Genomic DNA, 21,811 nt, shown 5'->3' with positions numbered 1-21,811 from the left:
GGGTTTACACATATTTCACCTCTCTAGCTCCGATCCTAGTGATCCCGATTGAGTTGTCAGTACCCCGCTCCCGGTACTACAACTCCCGATTTGAGTGACACCGCCGCGTGGACCAAGACTTCCCTTACTTTCGCCGTTTCTTTGATACCATCACTGTGGATTGGGTAACAGAAATACTACTCTTTATGGTTTCATCCTGCTGTCTCCATACTGCCATTTTCATACTATTGATTCCATACTGCACTACTCTTCTTACATTGTCATTTCCATACTGCACCACTATTATCATACTATTAACATTTGATGTTAATTTTCTTTGTTTTGCACATTTTGTCCACAGGTTGACTAGCACCCTTGGGCGGGTATCCCTCAGGCAACGAGGGTGACCTATGTTGCTGCATGGCAGACCTCTACCATGCAGATTCTGTTTGAGGGCCCCTTCAGTAAGGCATATTATTTGGGAGAGCGGTTTATTCGTCAGACATGAGGCATAGCTGATCCTGATATTCCCCATCCTCCTCCTCCTCCTCTTGGTATGAGGGTAGCCAATGATCTTTGCAACGGACCCCAGGTTGACTTCCTTATGTTAGAAGAGGATGGTGACCGGCACCATGAGCCCGGAGACTTCACTACCTTCTTTCATACTCAGGTGATGGCGCCTCTTACCCTGGGCATGGTTCGTGTTGTTCCGGAGGTAGCTGTTGCTACTGCCACCGAAGGAGTTCTTGTTGCAACTCCCATTCCTGGGCTTCCGGTGATTCCTACGAAGGTCGTATACATGCAGCCAGACGGGGTGATTAAACAGATCCCCTTTGAGCACATTGAGGAGAGGGATCGCTGATTGTGATTGCTCTTGGCATTGAGCATGTATACATTTCTTTCTATTTCTTCCCATTACACTGCTTTACGTCTTCACTGTACTCTGTTACTTTGTTCCATTGTGCTTAACTTTCCACTGTTTTACAGGTACCCACGGCATATGTTGATGACCTTCTCCGGATGATTGACTGACTACTTCTCATGGTGCGAAGGAGACAAATTGCTCTGGCCACTCACGAGATTGAGGCATGCTTTGCCCCTAGTTTACAGCCATTACAGTCTTGCTCATAACTTTATTGGCCTCTTCAAATATCTATACTTTCTTTCTCTTTTTCTTCTTCAGCTCGAGCCAGCACCAGTTGTGCCTACAGGACCTCCTCCAGCTAGGAGACAGAGACAGGGCCCAACGAGGGGCAGAGGAGGAGCTGATCGGGAGAGAGGCAGAGTGAGACAGCGCTCACCCCCCGAGGAGTCCTTTGAGGAGTACACGACCTCCGAGGGAGAGAGAGAAGCAGTTTACATACAGTCTAGCAATCCTAGTGATGACAACGATGCACCTCCTCCGTAGCCAATGAGGAAGAGAGCGAAGATGGGTTATTGATTGATGATGATGATTTCCTATTTTTTATGTTTTTTGTTTTTGTTTTTGTTTTTTGTTTTTGTTTTTGTTTTTGTTTTTGTTTTGTTTGATTTTTTTTTTTTTTTTTGAAGACTTGTCTTTTGTTTGACTGCTTTGTAAAACATTGATCGGCGTTGGTTCCTCTAGTTTATAAAAGAACAAGTTTTTTGGAAGTAATCTCCTTGCATAATATGTGATGAATGGCGTAACTGTTGCATGGTAACATTGTTCAAGACTTCAAAAAAAAAAAACGGCGAATACCTGCTCTGCATTCATTCTTGAATCGAATAACAACCCATAACCGCAAAATGTAAAATACAACTCAAATAATAGGAAAACGAAACGAAAACAACTCAAAAATACTAAAAAACATTTGGTACAAACAAAACAAGACTCAAAACACAGCTGTGGTACGCAAGGACAAAGGCCAGCTTTTTCTGCAACTACACTAATCTGAGCCACCATTTAGACCCAGTCGGGCTTCACTAAGGCACGACTAGGCTTAAAAAAGAGGTCGGTCAATGCTATCCAGCTGTCATGCACTGCTTCTTCCCAAACTCTATAAATGGTGCTCCTATGCTGTTTTTCTGGCAGAATAGCAAGTCTTTGGTATTTTTCTTTCAAGATGGAAACATTGACCAACAATAGGCTCCGAGACTGGATAGCCACTTTGGACGGCTCGAAAAAGGTGAACTTTCGCGGTTTTAGCCTAAATGCTCTTTTTCCTTTAAGTCGCACTTCTCTTTGCTTTCGATTCCCGCAATTCGATTTTGGAACCCGATCAGACATTTATTTCACTTCGGATCACAAGAGATGTGTCCAGCGCTCGAAGAATTTCAACCATTGATGGAATCCCAGTGCAACGAAGAAATCATGCCGCAACCCCGTTTTGGCCATGCCCGAGCTTCAGGATGGATGTGTGCACTTACTTTGCACGAGGCTCGATCTTTGGCTCACAATGGGGAGTTGGATATCCCCAGTTTAGTTCATCAGTTTTTCACTATTGGAGATAGGAGCGACCTTCTCTGGCACAACAACCGACAACATGCTCTCTATTTATGCCTACTTGTGTAATTCCTCCTTGCCCCTAGTTATGGCGAAGCTAACATCCGGTTTATCGAAGTGGCCCAATGTCTAAAAAAGGGCAAGAGTTGCATGGGTTTGGTACTGGCCGAAACATTGATGGGCTTAGATGCTTTTTGTCAAGAAAAGATTATTTGGTTGGCAGGAAGTCCGTTGCTTCTCCAGGTACTATTTCCCACCCTCCTTATTTGTGATTCTCACATCACTCAACACCCACTCTCTATTTTTCTCTCAAAACCTCTTCATTACTTTTCCCTCATCGTACACCACTCTATTCTTTAATTTCTCTTATTTCTCATCTCTTCCCAGGTATGGCTTACAGATAAGCTGAAAGTAGTAGACCCTTGCCCTGAGTACTTCACCCGAGCTTACTTCTTTAGCCAATGGTTAATCGATTTCCCTTCAGAAGGGTTGTGGTGTGACTGGATGTGCAGCAGATCTGCAACTGCGATAACTTGGCGTTGCCCCTAGCTTGATGTAACTGAGATAAACTACCGCATATCCTGCTAGTCGAGTGTAGAGTTAATTGGCCTCACTCACTACGTATTATATTTTCCTTTTCGATTCAAACGTCAGTTTGGACATGAGCAAACAAGTCTAGATGAGGATATGGAATACCCGACTTCATTTCCCATTTGCGGTTCACACTTGCCTCGATACCTTACTGCCTAGAGGATGAGGGAGCTTCTGGCCCCTACCCCTAGCTTCAGTTACGTTCTTTCTGATGAGTGTTTAGCTTGGCTTGAAGATGAAGAACAAGTTAGGCCATCTTTAGCTGCGAAACCTTTCGCAAGTGCAAGCAGAAGACATAGACCTACTCGACTTAGCTATACCCCTAGTTTTACTGCTTTGATCTTTCTTTTCAAGTTTTTATGATGTAACAGTAATTTTCGGTTTAAATCAAAGAGTTGGCAGAATGTACTTGTGTTGAGATCAATAGAATTAAAGTTGCAAGTACTAAAAAAATTTCTTTTACTCCCAAAAATGGTCCAAATTGTAAAAGGATAAAATTTTTGAGAAAAATCAACTTTTTATTAAAACTTTTCAAAACTATTTTTGAAAATGGTCACCACCTGACACACTCAAAACCCATCCTCAAGATATACAGCCCCAAATTGATTTGATGATCTCGTTGGGCAACCCATACCTACAAATGATGTTGTTCTTGATAAACTTAGGCACATGCGACGCCTTTAGCACAGAGTAGGACTGAGCCTCAACCCACTTGGTGAAGTAGTAGATCACTACCAAGATGAATTCATGTCTATTTGACCCATTTGGCGTAACTGTGCCGATAACATCTATCCCCTAAACAGAGAACGGCTATGGTGAAGTCATGTGGTAGAGCTTTGACAACGGAATATTCATGCGATTGGCATGAATTTGACATTTGTGGCATCGCCGCACAAAATCAATACAATCCTCCTCCATGGTGGACCAATAATAACCTTGTCTAAGGATTTTCCCAGATAGCATCACACCATTCATATGCGCCCCGTGTTCTCCACCATGGATAGCTTCCATAAGGCACTTCAATTCCTCTTTCTCTATACATAGCTTATGTATTCCTAGATAGCCTCTCTTGTACAACTTTCTTCCACAGATGACAAATTGGATGGCCAGACACCGTATTCCCCTTTTATCCTTGGTGTTTGCCACTGGCAGATACGCCTCTTTTTCCAGGAAATTCCAAGTATCGTAGTACCAGGGGGTTTTTGTCTGAAGCCTCATCAATCACGGCAACGATTTCATAGGCCGTTGTGTACTTCTGTTCAATAATGATTGAACGCATCCTGACTCCCAATAGAATGTCTACCATAGAAGATAGAGTTGCTAGTGCATCAGTAAACTAGTTGTTCTCCCTTAACAGGTGGGTAAACGTTAGCTTTTTAAACCTCAGAATTAGCGTATCCAAGGCCTGATGGTAAACCTTCATTTTCTCCTCTTTAACTTGCCAATCTCTGTCGACTTGAGACACAACCAAATTCAAATCGCTGATAATGTCAAACCTTATTGTCCCTAGTTCTAGGGCAACTTCCAAACCAGTAGTACACGCCTCATACTCTGCTTCATTGTTAGACACTTTGAACCGAAGTTTGAAGGCTAAGGGTATATGAGAGTCATCGGGTGCTATTAGCAATACACCAATCCCATAACCGTATTTATTAGACACCCCGTCAAAGTACATCATCCACGTTTCCTCATCTATTTGTAGAATATCTTCATTTGGGAACAAATACTCCACCGCCTCATCCCCCTCTACTGGGTGTTCTGCTAGGAATTCCACTACAGCTCTTCCTTTAACCGACTTGCGTATGACACACTTGAGATCAAATTTAGGGAGAAGAAGCAACCAACAAGCCAGTCTACCCATAAGTGCTAGTTTCTCGAAGAGATATTTGATGCGATCCAATCTTGAAACCATAATTACCGAGTGGGCTAATAGGTAGTGCCTCAACTTCCGAGTAACCCATACCAAGGCTAGGCACGCTTTCTCGAGGAGAGTGTAACGGGTCTCATAGTTCAGCATTTTCTTATTCAGGTAGTAAACCGCTTCCTCCACCCTGGCCTCCGACTCCTGAGCCAACATACACCCCATGGTTGAATTCATGACTGATAAGTACAAAATCAGCGATTTTCTTGGTTCTGGCAGTGATAACACAGGCAGATTCTGCAGGTACTGCTTGACTTATTCAAAAGTAAACTGACAGCGATCGTCCCACTAGAACTTTTTCCCTTTCTTTAGGAGACCAAATAGTGGTTCACAAGTCAAGGTTAATTTGGAAATAAACCGTCTTATAAATTGCACTTTACCCAGAAAGCCGCACACCTCCTTTTCAGTCCTCGATGGTGGCATTTCTAAGATGGCCTTGATTTTGGAGGGATCCACTTCAATTCCCCCTCTATGTAATCAGAAATCCCAGCATTTTTCCTGTTGTTACCCTGATGGTGCATTTCTACCAGTTCAACCTCAATCTATACTCTCTGATCTGTTGAAAAAATTTCTTCAGTGAGGTGTAATAGCCCTCTCGATCTTTGGACTTGATAATCATATCATCCACGTACACCTCAACCTCTTTGTGGTTCATGTCATGAGAATGGTGGTCGCAACCCTTTGATAAATGGCCCCAGCATTCCTCAACCCAAACGGTATAACACAGTAGCAGTAGGTACCCCACAGTGTTATGAAAGCGGTCTTCTCTCTATCCTCGGGTGCCATCAGAATCTGGTTATACCTAGAAAACCCATCCATGAAAGAAAGCAATGCATGGCTCTCGGTGAAGTCTACCAACTCGTCAATGTGTGGCAAAGGAAAATCATCCTTTGGGCTGGCTTTATTTAGATCCTTGAAGCCGACACAGACTCTGATTCTGTCGACTTTCTTTGGAACCGGAACAATATTGGCCAACCATGCCAGATACTTCGATACAAGCAAGATCCCTGCCTCAATCTATTTGGTGATCTCTTCTTTGATCTTTAAAGCCCAATCTAGGTGAACTTTGCACAGTTTTTGTTTCACTGGTTGGGCCTTAGGGTCAAAAGGGATCCGGTGCTGTACAATCTCAAAGTTGATTCCAGGCATGTCTTCATAGGATCACATGAAAACATCTTTGAAACCTTTTAATAAAGCGATTAAACGCTCATGTTCCTCGAAGACAACGTGGACCCAATCTAGACCAAGCATAGATCCTTCTCAGTACCCACATTAATTGCTATGATTTCATCCGTATAAGGCTGAACATGCCTTTCCTCCTCCTAGTCAACCAAGTTTTTCAAAGCCCATGGAATTTTATCCTCTTCGTTTATGTCAAAACTTTGAAAATTAAGATTAGTACAACAAACCAAAGGCACAAAGAAGTAGGCAAAGTCCACAGCATTCCCATTCAAAAGGTCTGGATCCTCAGTTACAGTTGACTCGAAAGAAAATTTGAAAGATGACCTGGACAAGACCTTGGCATCCAGGTTACCAATCCCAGAAGTACCAGACTCAAACAAACTTGATTCTAACTCCAACTCCACAAACTTAGTGGAATCATATTCGGACTCACAATCCAATCCAGAACTGCTGATGACACCCTTTTCAAACATCCAGACCAGGCATGGAGCCTCAGACACGTCCATGATAAGACTGGAGAAATCCACTGCTGGTTTATCCTCGATCATTGAAATAGTAAAACTATCCCCCAAGTTGGCGGTCTCAGCTCCAACAGTAGAATTTGTCAGTAGGTTAGCCAATGCCTTTCCTAACAACTTTTCTTCTTCAAAATCTAGGCTTGCCTTCTAGCCGTGATCTATATGGGTGCTCAATTCTGTCTACTCAACCTCCTCTTCTAGTAACTGGTGTCTGAAGAAGATCTCGAACCTCGGATACCTTGTTTTTGTCTCCCAATCGTACCAAGACTCTGGAAATCCACATAAGGGGAAATATTTCCCTTGGCAGACAAGGTGTCCATTCAAGGTTCCTCGTATTAGTTTGTGGACTAACTCATACTGCTTTCAAGTTGTAGACACCTCATTTTTTACCGCCCTTACGACTTGGATGTCATCGCTTGCACACTCAATGATGAGTGCATATGCTTGTCAAGTGGTCGAAGTCCTCAGCAGAATGCCACAGCTTTGAACCCTCCAAACCTTGCACCCCTGTTGCCTTGTTTTTGGACCAAAACCTTGGATTTTCAAGCCTGTAACCTTTGGTGGCATGCCGGCCACTGCTATGGACTGCCAGCCATTTCTCCTGGTTGCCAGCCACCAGTGTGTTTTGCAGATATTTTGTGACAACTATGCCAGCTGTTTGCATAGATGCTTGCATCTGCTCTCACGTGTATGGTTGTATGTTTTAGTGGGAGGTTCATGTCGTTCTATATATAGAGGACCTCCCCTCTTGCTTTGGGATTAGAAAAATTTTGGAGCAAAATTTTTCCATTCTCTCTACAATTCTCTCTCTCTCTCTCTCTCTCTCTCTCTCTCTCTCTTGCAAATTTCTTCACCTTTGCCTATACAATCTTCACCTTTGCCAATACACTCTTAACCAAATCTCTCAATCTTTGAGCTAAGGTATCTTTGAGCCTTGTTTGAGCTCTTGAGGGTGTGTTTGCCTTGTTTTATTGCTTGAAAGTGATCTCCTCTTCAAGAGGTATTAAGCTTTGTCTCTTTACATGTTGCATTTACTGTTTTTCTTACTATTTTCCAACTGTTTTGGGGCTGTAAAAACTCTGTATTTTTTGGTTGAAACTTGGGTTTTAAGGCCAATAAAGGTTGAGGGGTGGTTCACCCTTCTTTACACCTTGCTCTCAAGGCCTTTACCCTTGTGTTTCACACCCTTACACTATCTTTTTTTGAGCTTTTAAACATTGATTTTTAGAGTTATTTCAGTGGCTAAAATCATGGTTTGAAATCCAAAATTAGAGGGGTTAGCCTCCCCTCCTTATGTTTTGCTTACTAGCCTAGCATGATCCATGTTTTAGCTTATTATTCTAGCTATTTTTGTCTTAATTTCAGTATGTTTTAGGACTTATTTAACACTGTTTTAGGACAATTTTTAAGTGTTTGTTGTATTTGAGCTTTGTTTTGCATGCTTGAAGTGTAATTATCCTCATAAGCTTGGTGTTTTAGGCATTAGACACCAGCTTATTAGAGCTGATAGTGTTTATTTATGGCTTTCCATATTTGTGATCACTCTTAATCATCTCTGTAACCTCTCTCCTTTCTTGGCTTTTGTTTTGCTTTGAAAGTGGTTTCAAATTACTTGTTTGTTTAAGCATGAGATTGAGATGTCATGCTTAATGGTTTAATCCCTTTGAGGGTTCATTACCAACGATATGATGTCTCTTTCATGCCCAAACCAAATCTTGGTTTGAGCCCTCTTTCCATTAGAGGACTTAAATTCACCTTGTGGACTCTATTTATTAAGAAATGGTTGGTAAATTAAAATGAAGTAATAAAATTGGTGAATAAAAAAAAGGTGTAAGATAATAATTAGTTGGGATTCAATTAGACGTTAATTGAACCCTTAAGTCTGGAGTCGTTTCATACTCCATAGTGATGAAAACGGTTCAAGATTCTTTATCAACTACTTCCCTTGATCTTTCATGATAGGGAGGTGGTTTTAAGAGTATTGTTTTGTTGCATTTATTGAACTTGCACACTTTGGTTCATAGGTCATCATGCAATGAAATTGCATCCATTGGTGGTTTGTGAATCAAACTTACTACTCCTTTGAGCTATTCAAAAGATAGGGAGGGGCAAATTCTGTAAACAAACCCTTGAAAATACCCTATCTCTGCTCTGTTTGCTCTCTGTTACAGCAGGAAAGTCCAGTCATTAGTGGCCGACGGGCCATCATCAGTGGACGGCAAGCCTTTTGCCGGCCACTAGTGCAAAATCTAGCAGTGTCCTTTTGAAGCAGAATAGAGTTGGTCTAGGGGTGAAAATCAGTACAAATGTTCTACTATGCAACAAAGGCATTCAGTATCAGAAACAAAGGCTTTTTCGAGTGGAAACCACATTCATGCATGAGCCCTCCATCGATCCTCGAGATCCGTGTTATAAATATATTATTGTTGTGCTTAAAATAGTGGCTTTGTAATTAATTAGTTAGAGTAGCTAATTCGCCTCGTGTTGTAATTATTTTAATTAGCTAGATTAGTTAATTAATTTTGTTTGTAATAATTAGTTAAATAGTTTAGCTAAATTATTCATTTGCTGTTGTAATAGCTAGGTAATTAGTTAGCTAGTTAGTTCATTCGGACCCTCATGTGTGAGGGTGTAATGTTGTAATAATGTATATGTTTTCCAACACCACATCTTTCTCCCTTTAATTTACTTGCTTATGATGGTTAGATTAGGGTCTAATGTTTTGTTTAGCATTTTTCATGTTTGCATCCACTTGTGTTGCATAAACCGAGGCTCGGTTCATCATTCTAACTTGCATTGTTGTTTAAACATTCTTTGAATATGTGCTTAGACCGCATGCTATCAAATTGCTTCATTTGCCATATTAGTAGCCGAGCCTAGTAAATTGCATATCACATATATCGCATTAGTCATATCGCATAGTTAGGAATTATGCATTTTTCTAACTTTATCGAAACAAGAGCATATAATGTAAATACAATTCATATCATGATTAGTAGAGACCGATCTTTGATCGGGTGAGCGGGGGTGCTCAATTCATGACCTTTCCCTCTCATACCTAAGTTCCCAAGCTGAGATAATCTTGGTGATGACGGACACATGGCCATTGGCACAAGTCACAGGTTTCCTAAATTTCCCAAAAATATTTAGGTGGCGACTCTGTATCTAGCAAAGCAGTCAATTTTTGGCAATTTGATTCAAAGTCGATTTTCTAAAAGATTTGTCAGATTTAGACTCTTTGGTGTTTATTTATTTCACATTGCACTTGTGAAATCAGATTCAGAACCTCGAGTTCGATACTGTAGGACTTATTCGTCTTCCGAGAGAGGGCATGAAAAGTTGAGCTACAGTTTTTGGCGACGCTGCTACGAAATTTAGAGAACTTGACTTGAACTTCATGATATGAAATTGTATCTACACTAATATGTTTCTTTTCATTACATTTGTATTTGTGTGTTTATATCATCGTGTTTGCTATCAGCTATTCCTGAACAGTTTGCCGAAGGCTTGCCTGAAAAGCTTGCCAAAAGGCTGACCGGACACGGGCTCTGCATTGATAGGAACATAACCCTTGGATCTAGACTACTGTTGTACTGTTCGATCCTCCTTTCACTTTTCAGTGTTAGGTGTGAGAGGTATATTAGGTAGTCTTGCTAAGGTACCCTTCTGACCATTTAACCTAGTTACATATCGAAAAGCCATAGAGACTGTTCCAAACTAGGAAGAATGCTCACCCGAATACAGGATTGCGTGAAACCACTTTGTTTGAATAGTGAACCCTAGTTCTTGACAAAACTAGGTCAGGGTAACCTTACCCCCTCATAAGGGTGTTTTGGCTCTCACTTAACTGGTATGTGCTTTATAGTGAAACTGTATAGGAATGTGCGTATCAATTGCAAGTTTGGTATCCGTTTTGGGGACAGAATTCAGTGTTGAGTGCAGTCCTACAACTTTGATTACATCTGTGTTGGTAACATCACTAGCTGAGGTGCTGTGCGGTTTCTGATTACTGCTTTCTTTTTGCTTTATTTCTTTTTGGTAAGTAGTTTAACACCATAGCTTCAGAATTAAATATCCCCCAAGTGCTCTGGACCCGAGTCAGAAGGCTTTGCAAAGACGGAGATCTTGTTAAGGGTTGCCCGTGTTTACTTCACTCCTACTGATTACGAGACGGAGGAGAGTCAAGCAGAGTTCACCGATCCAGTTTTTTCAACAGTCACCCCTCAATTCACCTGTATCCAATCAGGCTCAGGGACAGTCTTCTACTTCTAGTCCAGCACGAGATTCTCGCATATTCCGATGATACATTATCCCCCAGTCAGTATGGAGGAATTAATACATCATCTTCAGCAAACAGTTAAAACCATATAGCAAGATGCTGCTTGACAGGCCGAGGTCACAGCCCCGTCAGGCTGAGGTAATAAACAGACTGCAACAATAACAACCACAGCCAGTAATGGCTTCTGCATCCCATGCACCTCCTACGGATATCCTAGCACCCGGAGCCACTGCCCATACTGCTAATGTCCAAGAAAATCAAGGTAATCTGGTAGAGTCGATCCCAACACAAGCCTCCAAAACACCTGTGTATCAAACTGAGGCACTGTTTGAGTTTGAAGTTGACCCAACTGTGCTTAAGGTCAACAAGCTGGAGAAGCTATTCAAGAGAGCACAAGGTGTTAACTCCATTCCTGACATAGAAGATGGGTATACTGATTCTGCAGTGACATTGCCAGATCAGTTCAAAATGCCGCACATTGATCGATTTGACAGCTACGGAGATCCTATGGTTCATCTACGGCTGTTTTCAGACATCCTGCGACCGATGGGCCTGACTAGATTGTAGAAGCTCTCTCTCTTTGGTCGTACCATGTCTGGTATAGCAGCCATATGGTATGCAAAGTTAGAGGATTCTGTTAAGCAGAATTGGGAAGAAATGGTCGAGGTCGCTATTGCTCAATACTCATATAACATGCAAATCTTGAGACAACACGCCAAGAGCTGAAAGAGGGATTTTCAGAATTTATGACGAGGTGGAAGGCTAAAGCTTCAATGATGACCACAAGGCCTTCTAAGAAAGTTCAGATAAGGATGGTAGTCCGCAATCTGCACGGAAGTTGCTACAGAAAATGATCGTCCTACTTCTATTCACATTCACCGAGCTCCATGAGATGGGGGTGCAAATCGAAGACACTATGAAACATGGGTTGATTACAGATGAGAAAAGTAGGCAAAGAGGCCTTTTGTGCACAGTTCCAATGCAACCACCAGTGGTAGCACAACTACGAGGCCATCAGATGTGAGCGTTGTCATTACCACGACCAAGCCTACCAATCCGTTTGCCAACACAGCTCCACAAACTTCAGCCAACCCTACTCGATCCCAAAGGACCTTTACCCAACTCTACATGACTTTGTCTCATGCCATGAAGGTGTTGGTCAGAAAAGGCCACCTCAAACCATTAGAGCCTCGCCCACTACTTGATCCTCTTCCACCCAAACACAACCCAACAAAATACTGTGTGTTTCACCAACAACATGGCCATGATATCGACCAATGCTTCCGACTATGTCATGAGATTCAAGACCTCATTAACAACATGGTGATCACACCACCCCAGAAACCAAATGTAACTACAAACCCTCTCCTGGCCCACAATCAAGTTCCCCTACCTCAAAATCTAAACCTAATCTATATACCGGCCATCCCCTACGACCCCAGTGTATATATTACCCCTTCCCACCTACCAAGACTGACGTTGTTCATTCCTAAAAGCACAGATTTGTGCATGATGGACATGTCCGCACTTTAATTTAAGCCTGTGGTGGTGACAGTTGCAGTAGAAGGGAGGTTGGCCTTAGAGAAAAGTATGAGTCCGTTGTCAGAGTGCTCTGAAGACTTGCCTAAGGGGTTGTACGATCCAAGCTGCTACATTGGGCCGATTGGTCAAATTAAGCCTGAATTGGTGTTGCCAACTCTGGTAGAGGTTAATGTGGTTAGAGAGGATGGCCCAAGCTAGGAGTTGGATGATTTGGCGGAACTCGGGGAGGATTTAGACAACATATAGTTCTTTGATGAACAAGATCAAGGGGATGTACAGATTGGTTGGTTCAATTTGAATGGATCAATCTACAACTCTGGATGGCTGAGTGATGAGCCAGATAAGGAGGAAGGAACTGAAATGAAACCGAAAGAAAAGGAAGCAGGAATTGTTATAGTGGCCAGAAAGGCCAATGAAAAGGGAAAACTGCCGAAGAACACCGGCGTGGAAAATTTAGCTCAGAAACTGGGCGCTGTGAGCACTGTGGACACAGAACAGGAAGCTGCATTAAGCAGTTTGAACAAGAGAGGGTTGAAGATAACCAGAAAATAGTACTGGCCCAACATCCTGTGGGGGATACCTGTGATGTGAAAGTGATCCGAACGAAGCCAGAAAACTATTTGTCGATTACCGAAGGTGTATGACGGTATGATGACGATCTACATCTGGCTCACACCGACGAAGATTAGGGTAAGTGCTTTCCAGACAACACGTGGTACGCAGAAGAGATAGATCACATGACAAGAAGGGGGCGGTATTTTAAGCCACCGCACTTAGATCAAGCTGAGGCATCTAGAAAAGACAGAGAGGTTGAGAAATAGAAAGAAAAGTAGTTGGAAGAAGAGGCAGTGTTGAAACAACTTAAGAAAATCCAAGCTGACATATCAATCTGGGGTCTTCTCATGGCCTCTCGGGCACATTGATAGGCAGTACTATCAGCAATGGACAAAGCTAAATTGTCCATTGACACTACCCCTGAACAACTTGTGGGATTGGTCTTCCCAGGTGGCGCCAGGCTAACCCAAACCTTTTCTGACAAAAAACTGCCATTGGAAGGCTCAGCTCGCAACAAACCCTTGTACATTTCTGTTGAGTGCAGGAAAAAATGGGTACCGGTGGTGTTGATAGACACCAGTCCGGCTATTAATGTATGTCCTTGCTGCACAGTTTATGCCATCGGCCTTAGACCAGCAGACTTTGTGCCTACAACCTAAGTAAATCAGGCATATGATAATACGAGCAGGGAGGTCATGGCACGTTGCAAGTCAGAGTCCAGGTGAGCCCAGCTTAGCAAGATGTCAAGTTCCATGTCCTAGATATGCTCACCACCTTCAACTTACTGCTAGGGAGGCCCTGGTTGCGTCATGTGAAAGCTGTCTCTTCCACCCACCACCAAATGTTGAAGTACCCTTACCAGAGAGGAGTGGCGATTCTTTTCGGGAATTCATCCATCCATCCCACGCCAAAGGTAACTACACTAGTGTTGGAGATCACTCATGGTGAGGAGGATATATTCCTCTCAGGGTTCACTCTGGCTGAGGCCTGGGAAGTGTAGACCATTCTAGCCGCAGATGAGGACATGCATATCAGCGCCCAATCTATCTATTTCATGAATAAACGGTAGCATGTGCTAGGAATAGGACTTGAAAGAAGTGGCCGGAAAGGCGTCGCTGCAAGAACAAATATGCGGCACAACCCACATGCTTTTAGTCTGGCTATGTACCCACCAAAGACGACTGGATCAAGAAAGGAAAAGAAATTAGAGGCAAAGCTAAAGCCAAGCAGGCCGGGAAACACTATGAGCTTATCCATAGGCCAATCCAGGGAACGCTAAATAGCCACTTTGTTTGGGAGGGAGAAGATTTCCCCTTTTGTCATTTTCCCGAGCCCTAGATGAATTCCACGAAGCAGCGTGTCCACGAGTTTGAAATCTTCTTTGACCTACAGTTGCAAGATAGTGATACCGACAAAAAGGTTGAACCAAGTACTGAAGCTGAACAGAGCATGGAAAGTGACTCAAACAACAACGAACCTGGAGTAGGGGTAGCACTAGCATGTCTCCTTACAGATCCTACGGCTGACTTAGAGAACTTTGGGGATAACCTTACCATCTCCACGATCACGGAAGAACCAGATATGAACCCAACCAGTAGCATTTTGGATGCATCAGAGGCACGTCTCTTATTTGGCAGCTGGATGGGAGCTATCTGTCTAGTTCTGAGTCGGGTGATGAGCTAGAATTTGATTCCACTGAGTCTGTGGAGTCGGGATCAAATTTCGATTCTTTTAAGTCTGAGTCTAGTATTCCCGGGGGTGGTAACCCGGATGCCAAAGTCTTGTCTAGGTCCTCTTTTTCTTTTGCTTTTGAGTCGGTTTTAATAGAAGATCTGGATCTTATGAATGAGAACATTGTTGATTCTGAGTATTTCTCTGTGCCGCTTATTTATTGTATTGACCAAGATTTTCAGAATTTTAATGAAAATAAAGAGGAAGGAATTTCTCTAGTTTTGAAAAACTTGATTAATCAAGAGGATGAGAGGTTTACTAAACCCTGTGCTGATGAAATCATTGCTATTAATATGGGTACTGAGAAAGATCCGCGTCTAGTCCAGATCGAGTCCACGTTGTCTTCGGAGGAGCGCAAGTGCTTAGTCGCTTTGTTAAAAGATTTCAAAGATGTTTTCGCGTGGTCCTACGAAGACATGCCTAGAATCGATCCCGAGATTGTACAACATCGAATCTCTCTTGACCCCGAGGCCCGACTCGTTAAGCAGAAGTTGCATAGAATCCGTCCGGATTGGGCGTTAAAAATCAAGGAAAAGGTCACCAAGCAGATTGAGGCAAGTTTCTTGTTAGTATCTGAGTATCCGACTTGGTTGGCCAATATTGTCCCAGTGCCCAAAAAGGATGGTAGAATCCGGGTATGTGTAGACTTCCGAGACTTGAATAGAGCCAGTCTGAAGGATGACTTTCCTCTGCCGCACATTGATGAGTTAGTGGATTTCACTGTTGGCCATACATTGCTATCCTTTATGGATAGGTTTTCTGGGTACAACCAGATTCTGATGGCGCCCGAGGATAGAGAGAAAATCTCATTCACTATGCCGTGGGGTACCTACCAGGTTATGCCATTTGGGTTGAAAAATGTCGGGCTATCTATCAGAGGGCTGCGACCACCATTCTGCATGATATGATCCACAAAGAGGTCGAGGTGTATGTGGACGACATGACTGTCAAGTCCAAAGAAGAAGAGGGCCACTACACTGCCTTGGAGAAATTCTTTCAACGGATCAGAGAATACAGGTTGAGGTTGAACCCGCAGAAATGCACCTTCGTTGTAACAGCAGGGAAAAAGCTAGACTTTTTGATCACATAGAGGGGCATCAAAGTAGATCTTTCCAAAATCAAGGCCATCCCAGAAATGCTACCACTAAGGATTGAAAAGGAGGTACGAGACTTTCTGGGTAAAGTGCAATTCATAAGACAATTTATTTCCAAATTAACCTTAACTTGTGAACCACTTTTCGGTCTCTTGAAGAAAGGGAAGAAATTCCAATGGGATGATCGATGTCAATTCACCTTGGAGCAGGTTAAGTAGTACCTCCAGAATCCGCCTATGTTGTCGCTGCCAGAGCCGGGAAAGCCTTTGATTCTATACCTATCAGTGACAAACACGACCATGAGATGCATGCTCGCTCAGGAATCTGAAGATAGGGTGGAGAAAGCCATCTACTACTTGAGCAAGAAAATGCTGGATTATGAGACCCGCTATACTCTGTTGGAGAAAGCTTGCTTAGCCTTGGTATGGGCTACCAAGAAGTTGAGGCACTACTTGTTAGCTCACTCTATAATCCTAGTTCGAGATTAGATCCCATCAAATATCTCTTTGAGAAACCAGCCCTTACAGGTAGGCTAGCCCGTTGGTTGCTTCTCCTCTCTAAATTTGATCTCAAATATGTCACCCGCAAGTCAGTCAATGGAAGAGCTGTAGCGGAGTTCTTGGCAAATCACCCAGTAGAAGGGGATGAGGCGGTAGAACACTTGTTCCTAGATGAAGCCATTCTGTAAGTTGAGGAGGAGACTTGGATGATGTACTTTGACAGAGCAGCCAATCAGTACGGTTATGGAATAGGTGTATTGTTGATAGTACTCGATGACTCTCATATACCTTTAGCTTTCAAACTCCAGTTCAAGGTGTCCAATAATGAAGCAGAATATAAAGCGTGTATCACTGGTTTAGAAGCCGCCCTGAAGCTCTATCATCCTCCAAGCAATGAGGTACGTAGCCAAGTGTGAACCACGGATGGGGAATGAAACTGAGTACTTTGCCCCCTCCTCTGGGCAGATTTGATCATGCCTAAACTAATGTCTGAACCGAAAAGGGAAATAGAGCACGCAATGTGTGAGGCCAATTAATTGTATGCCAGGTTGTCGAGCCATGCTATAACTCATCTCGGTTAGATTAAGCCAGGGGCAACACTAAGCTATGTCAGCAACAGACCTGCTGCACATCCAGTCGCACCACAATTCCTCATTAGGGAAATCCACTAGTCGGTGGCAGAAAAAATAACCTCGAGCTGAGTACTCAGGACAAGAGTCCAATACCTTCAGCTTATCCATAAGCCACACGTGGGAAGGGATGAAAGAAAAGAGAGATTAAAGAATAGAGAGATATATGTTGAGAGAAGAGTAAGGAAAGGGCTTTGAGAGAAAAATAGAGCATGAGTGCCGAGTGATGTGAGAAACACATATGAGAAAGGGTGAGAAACAATACCTGAAGAAGTAGTGGACTCCCCGCGAATCTGGTAGTCTCTCGCCGATGAAAGGCATTTAAGCCCATCAAGGTCTCGGCCAGTGCCAAACCAATGCAACTCTTGCCTTCTTTCAGGCCTTGGGCCACTTCGATCAACCAAATGCTGGATCCGCCAAAACTAGGGGCAAGAAGAAAATATGCGAGCATACATAAGCAGAGGGCATGTTGCCGAAAACCTTGCCAGAGAAGGTTGCCTTTGTCACCAATATTGGAAAATCGATGAATCAAGCTGGGTATGTCCAGTTCTCCGTTGTGGGCTAAAGATTGAGCCTCGTGTAAAGTGAACCCGCACATCCGTCCCAAAGCTTGGGCGTAGCCAAAACGGGGTTGAGCCATATTTTCTCATCACGCCGAGATTCCATTAATGTTTGAAATTCTTCAATTGTCGGGCACATTTATTATCCTCCGAAGCAAAAGACATGTGTAATTGGGTCCCAACATCGAACCGCGACATAAAGGAACAGAAAACAAAGTGGAGTACGGCTCAACGGAAAAAGTGCATTTTTGTCGAAACCCCAAAAATTTACCTTTTCTGTGCCGTCTAAAATAGTAATCCAATCCACGAGCTTTTTGACAAAAAATGGCTCCATTTGTGGAAGAAATTGCAGCTGAAATGAGGTTCTGGAGAAGAAATCACAAAGTAGAGCCTTTTATAGATGATAAGGCTAAGAGTGGAAGCCAGTTGTCAAAAATCTGGAGGTTACTCACACTGGTGGCTTGCAAGGCCACCTCATTTGGCCAGCAACCTCTATCTCTAGCTGGCAGCTCTCCCTTCTAGCCTGTCGTCCACCTGTGTGTTGAGCAGTGTTGGCAGCATGTGTTTTGTCTCGATCTTTGAGTGTTTAAGGTCTTGTTCTGAGTCTTTTTTGTTTTAGCAAGTTTGTTTATTTGAATTTGAGTTGTTTTTGCTTTGTTTATTGAGTTGTATTTTGTATTTTGTATTTCGATTGTTGGTCGGCTCATTACCTGATTAAGAACATTGTTTCAATCAAGCGCTCTCTTGGCCAATGCAATTCCATGTCCATTTCAATGCAAATATGGTGCTCATGATTCAAAAATGATAATACTTTTTACAAAGCGAGTTTTTATTCTGATCATGTTTTTTTTACAAAAGAGGCGTACAAGTTTCAAAGAAAAAATAAAACCTATCTAAAGCTATACATGTGCATACCAAAAAAAAGAAACTAAGTAAAAAAGTACAAAAAAATCAACGCCAGTCGCCTTGGGTCTGAGAGGCCCTCTCTGTCCTCTTCCTCTGAGGGGACTCGAGAGCACTATCTCTATCGGCACCGTAGTCGAAATTAGACTCTGAACTAGAGTCGATATCGTCTCCGCTCTCTGCCTCAGAATCCGCCTCGGCGTCACCTCCGCTCTTAGACCCTAAGCCAGCATCATCACCTCCACTCTCGGATGACTCAGAATGCCGACTCACTGCCTCCTTGGAGTCACTAGTCTCAACATCATCATCACTCAAAATGGGCTCTGAAGGGCTGCTCTAGCCTCGGGTGCCCCCGTCCCTGTCTTGGCCGCGTGCTGGGGCTATCTCTCTCTCCTCCGTTCTGCTGGAAGAGGTGCTACCAGTGCTGGTGCTGGTGCTGGTGCTGGTGCTGCCGCTGGTGCCATCGATGCAAATGGAATCTGGAAAAAAATAGTTGTCAACATATTAGCTACAATGTGTGTATCAGATACAGGCATGGTATGTAGAATAAGTGGTATGCAGAAATCAGATATAGTATGAATATGGTATGTGAGCGCAGTGTGCCAATGCAGTGTATCAGTGCAATTTGGGAAAGACTATGGTTGAAATGCTGATATATCAGTGAAAATATGATAGCGTGATGTGTAAACAGAGTTAGTAATGAAATGCATGCTGAACTGAAGAAAATTACCTGGATATTGTGAAGACCAAGCAGCGTCTCCCTCCTTTACACCATGGGCATCAAGGAAGCCACCAGCTCGAAGAGGCTCCTTATATACTCTATAGACGCCTACAAGTGCATTTGGATGATCAATGTCTGGAATAAACATATCTGAAATGGAAATGTAGGGGTGCAAATGGTAAAGTGTGGTCTATACCTGGGACGAGCCTCGAACACCGACAAGCTCGTGCCCAGCCTTTACCAGCTCAATCGGGATCTGGCAAGCAGTCTTAGTAGGCCACCAACATGTGAGTGCAATGGAAAGCTCCGGCCAACGGATAGTCTGTTCAACAGGAGAAGCTCCTCTAGTATGGGCCCTAGTTGTTTGAGTCAACTTGCCCGCCATAGGAGCCCCTACCCTCTCGCCTGCGTGAGTGCCCATCAGAGGAGGCATAAGGCGGGTCTAAATAAATGTCATGTAATCGCCCTCTCCTCTAAAGAAATTAGCGTCCAAGCGCACCATGAACTGTATGACTGCGTCAATAGATAGGCTATCCACTGTCCTCATAGACTCCATGGATGACATCGGAATGACCGGATCAGGCAAGCCCACAATCTGGCGAACGAATCTCTCGCTCAAAAACCAAGCCCGGCAGACTGGGCCCTCCAGCAGAATCCAGAAGTGCAATGTGCCCCACGTTCCCGCGTACTGGTCCTGTACCCCGGCCAGCATCATCGCCCAAGGCTGCTACGTGATCTGCAAATAGGGTATGTGTAGTTTGTTAGTCGCCGTTAGTTGCTAAAGTATGAATCAGAACAGTTGTAAAACAAAAATGACTATGTTTCGGGTTACCTCGTGGGCGGCCATAGTATCAAAGTAATGACGGAAGAAGGCAAAGGTCTCGCGACTCTAGCACTGACACCGGCCATCATATCGTCTTGAGTAGGGAACCACAAGGGAGAGCTCCTCCATAGGCTCTAGAGTGAGGGCTGGAAAATATGCATAAACCCATAGCTGCATGGAAAGTGAAATGATATGAGAACACAAAGCATGAATAGATACAAAAAGTGCAAAGCAAAAAGCACACAACATGAACAGATACAAAAAGTGCAAAGTAGAAAGCACAAGGCATGAACAGATATAGAAAGTGCAAAACAGAAAGCACAGGTGTTGAACAGATATAAAGTAGAAAATGTGAAGTAGAAAGTGTAAAGTGCAAAGAGGGAACTGAAATGCATACCTCTCAAGCTCGCCAGTAGCCTCTGATCCGCTCTCCCCTCATGTGGGAGGTAGACCTCATATAGCTGTATAGGGTGGCGAGGCCAGCTCCGCCCTAGTCGTAGAAGCGTACCCAAGGAAGGGTCACCAGGACACTCAACAGATATAAACCCACAATGTTCTACCTGTTCGAAAACAAGATAGTATCGAAGACAAACATCAGGAAGCCCCAGGCATACTGCTCCATCTCCTCCAGCGTCTTGGGCTCGCTCCCGTAGAACTGCTCAGGAAACCAACTATATCTTACCATGGCTGGCTGATACAAAGTTTGGCGCGCTCCTAACAGATCGATCCAAGCAACCCCTCACTCACCCATGTCTGTGTCAAAGGGGATCGGATCGCCCCCTACTCTTAAGCTTGTGATCATGGCGAAGTTGTAGGGAGTCATCGTCATCTCCCCTGTAGTAGAGAGGTGGAAAGAGTTGGTGGTGTCCCACCACCTCTCCACTAGCGCTCCTAGAAGGGAGCGGCTCGCTATAATGCATGTCAGGCCAGAGTAGAAAAGGCCGAAGCCAGCCTCATCGACGATGTCACGAACCCCAGTAAGGAGCTCGTCAGACCAGTCCCTCCCCGTCATCGTTCCATACCCCCTGTAGGCACAAGAGTCTCCCTGTGGCAAAGAACATATAAATCAGATGAAAGGTAGTGATGAAAGTGCAGTCAGATGAAAGGCAGTGCAAGAAATACAGTTAAAAGAAAGGCAGGAATGCATGAAAATAGAGTTCGTACCTCAGTAGTGATGGAAGAAAGGTAGGAGGTCGACTTCCTTAGTAGGAGGTCCTCTGGTACACCGCGGGCAAAACCACTGGAACGCCTAATGCCTCCAGGCGGTAATATGTGCATATGATGATGATATGTCGCCAGGTCGAAGGGCCGCACTCTCAATGGTAACGGCTCTGACTCAAACTAAGGCGCAAACTCCGCCTCAAGGTCAGCCTCAATGCCCTCAGCCGCCTTGCCAGCCTTAGCAAATACTAGCTCCTCTACCTCAGCAACAGGTGGAAACACAGGTGGAACCTCTAGTGGAGCTTTGTCGCGAGGAATCTCATCTGCCATCTGGATAATGGGTGAAAAGTAGGTGAAAAGTGAAGAAAAATGGAGAAAATAAGGTAAACTTGGAAAAAGTCAACCCTATGAGAGAGAAAAAGTCAAAGCCAGGAAAGTTCACGAAACCCAAGGAAAACAAGAGGGGAACAAGCCTAAAGTGGTGAAAATCCAAGAAAAAACAACGAAATCAAAATCTAATCGGTTCAAATTGTAGAGAACTAAGAGGGTTTTACGAAAAAAATTTGCGTGGGCCATTGGAAAAGTAGCATAAAGCACGGATCTAGAGAGAGAAAGTACCTAGAGAGAGAGAGAGAGAGAAGGTTTTCGAGCTTGGAGA

At 43.6% G+C, this 21,811-nt stretch overlaps 1 long non-coding RNA gene across 1 annotated transcript; it reads left to right on the top strand.

Moving 5' to 3' along the window:
* Window positions 1-1,799, top strand: LOC145803280 (uncharacterized). Its single transcript, XR_014345392.1, has 3 exons — window positions 1-164; window positions 341-867; window positions 967-1,799. It is a non-coding gene; the product is annotated as an uncharacterized LOC145803280 (long non-coding RNA).
* Window positions 1,800-21,811: the final 20,012 nt, after the last annotated feature.

Source organism: Camellia sinensis, chromosome 11 (genome assembly GCF_055761805.1).
Source record: "Camellia sinensis isolate YWXY chromosome 11, ASM5576180v1, whole genome shotgun sequence".
NCBI classification, from domain to species: Eukaryota; Viridiplantae; Streptophyta; class Magnoliopsida; order Ericales; family Theaceae; genus Camellia; species Camellia sinensis.
The sequence above is the reverse complement of the archived record's forward strand: the minus strand, read 5'-3'. Positions and strand labels throughout refer to the sequence as shown.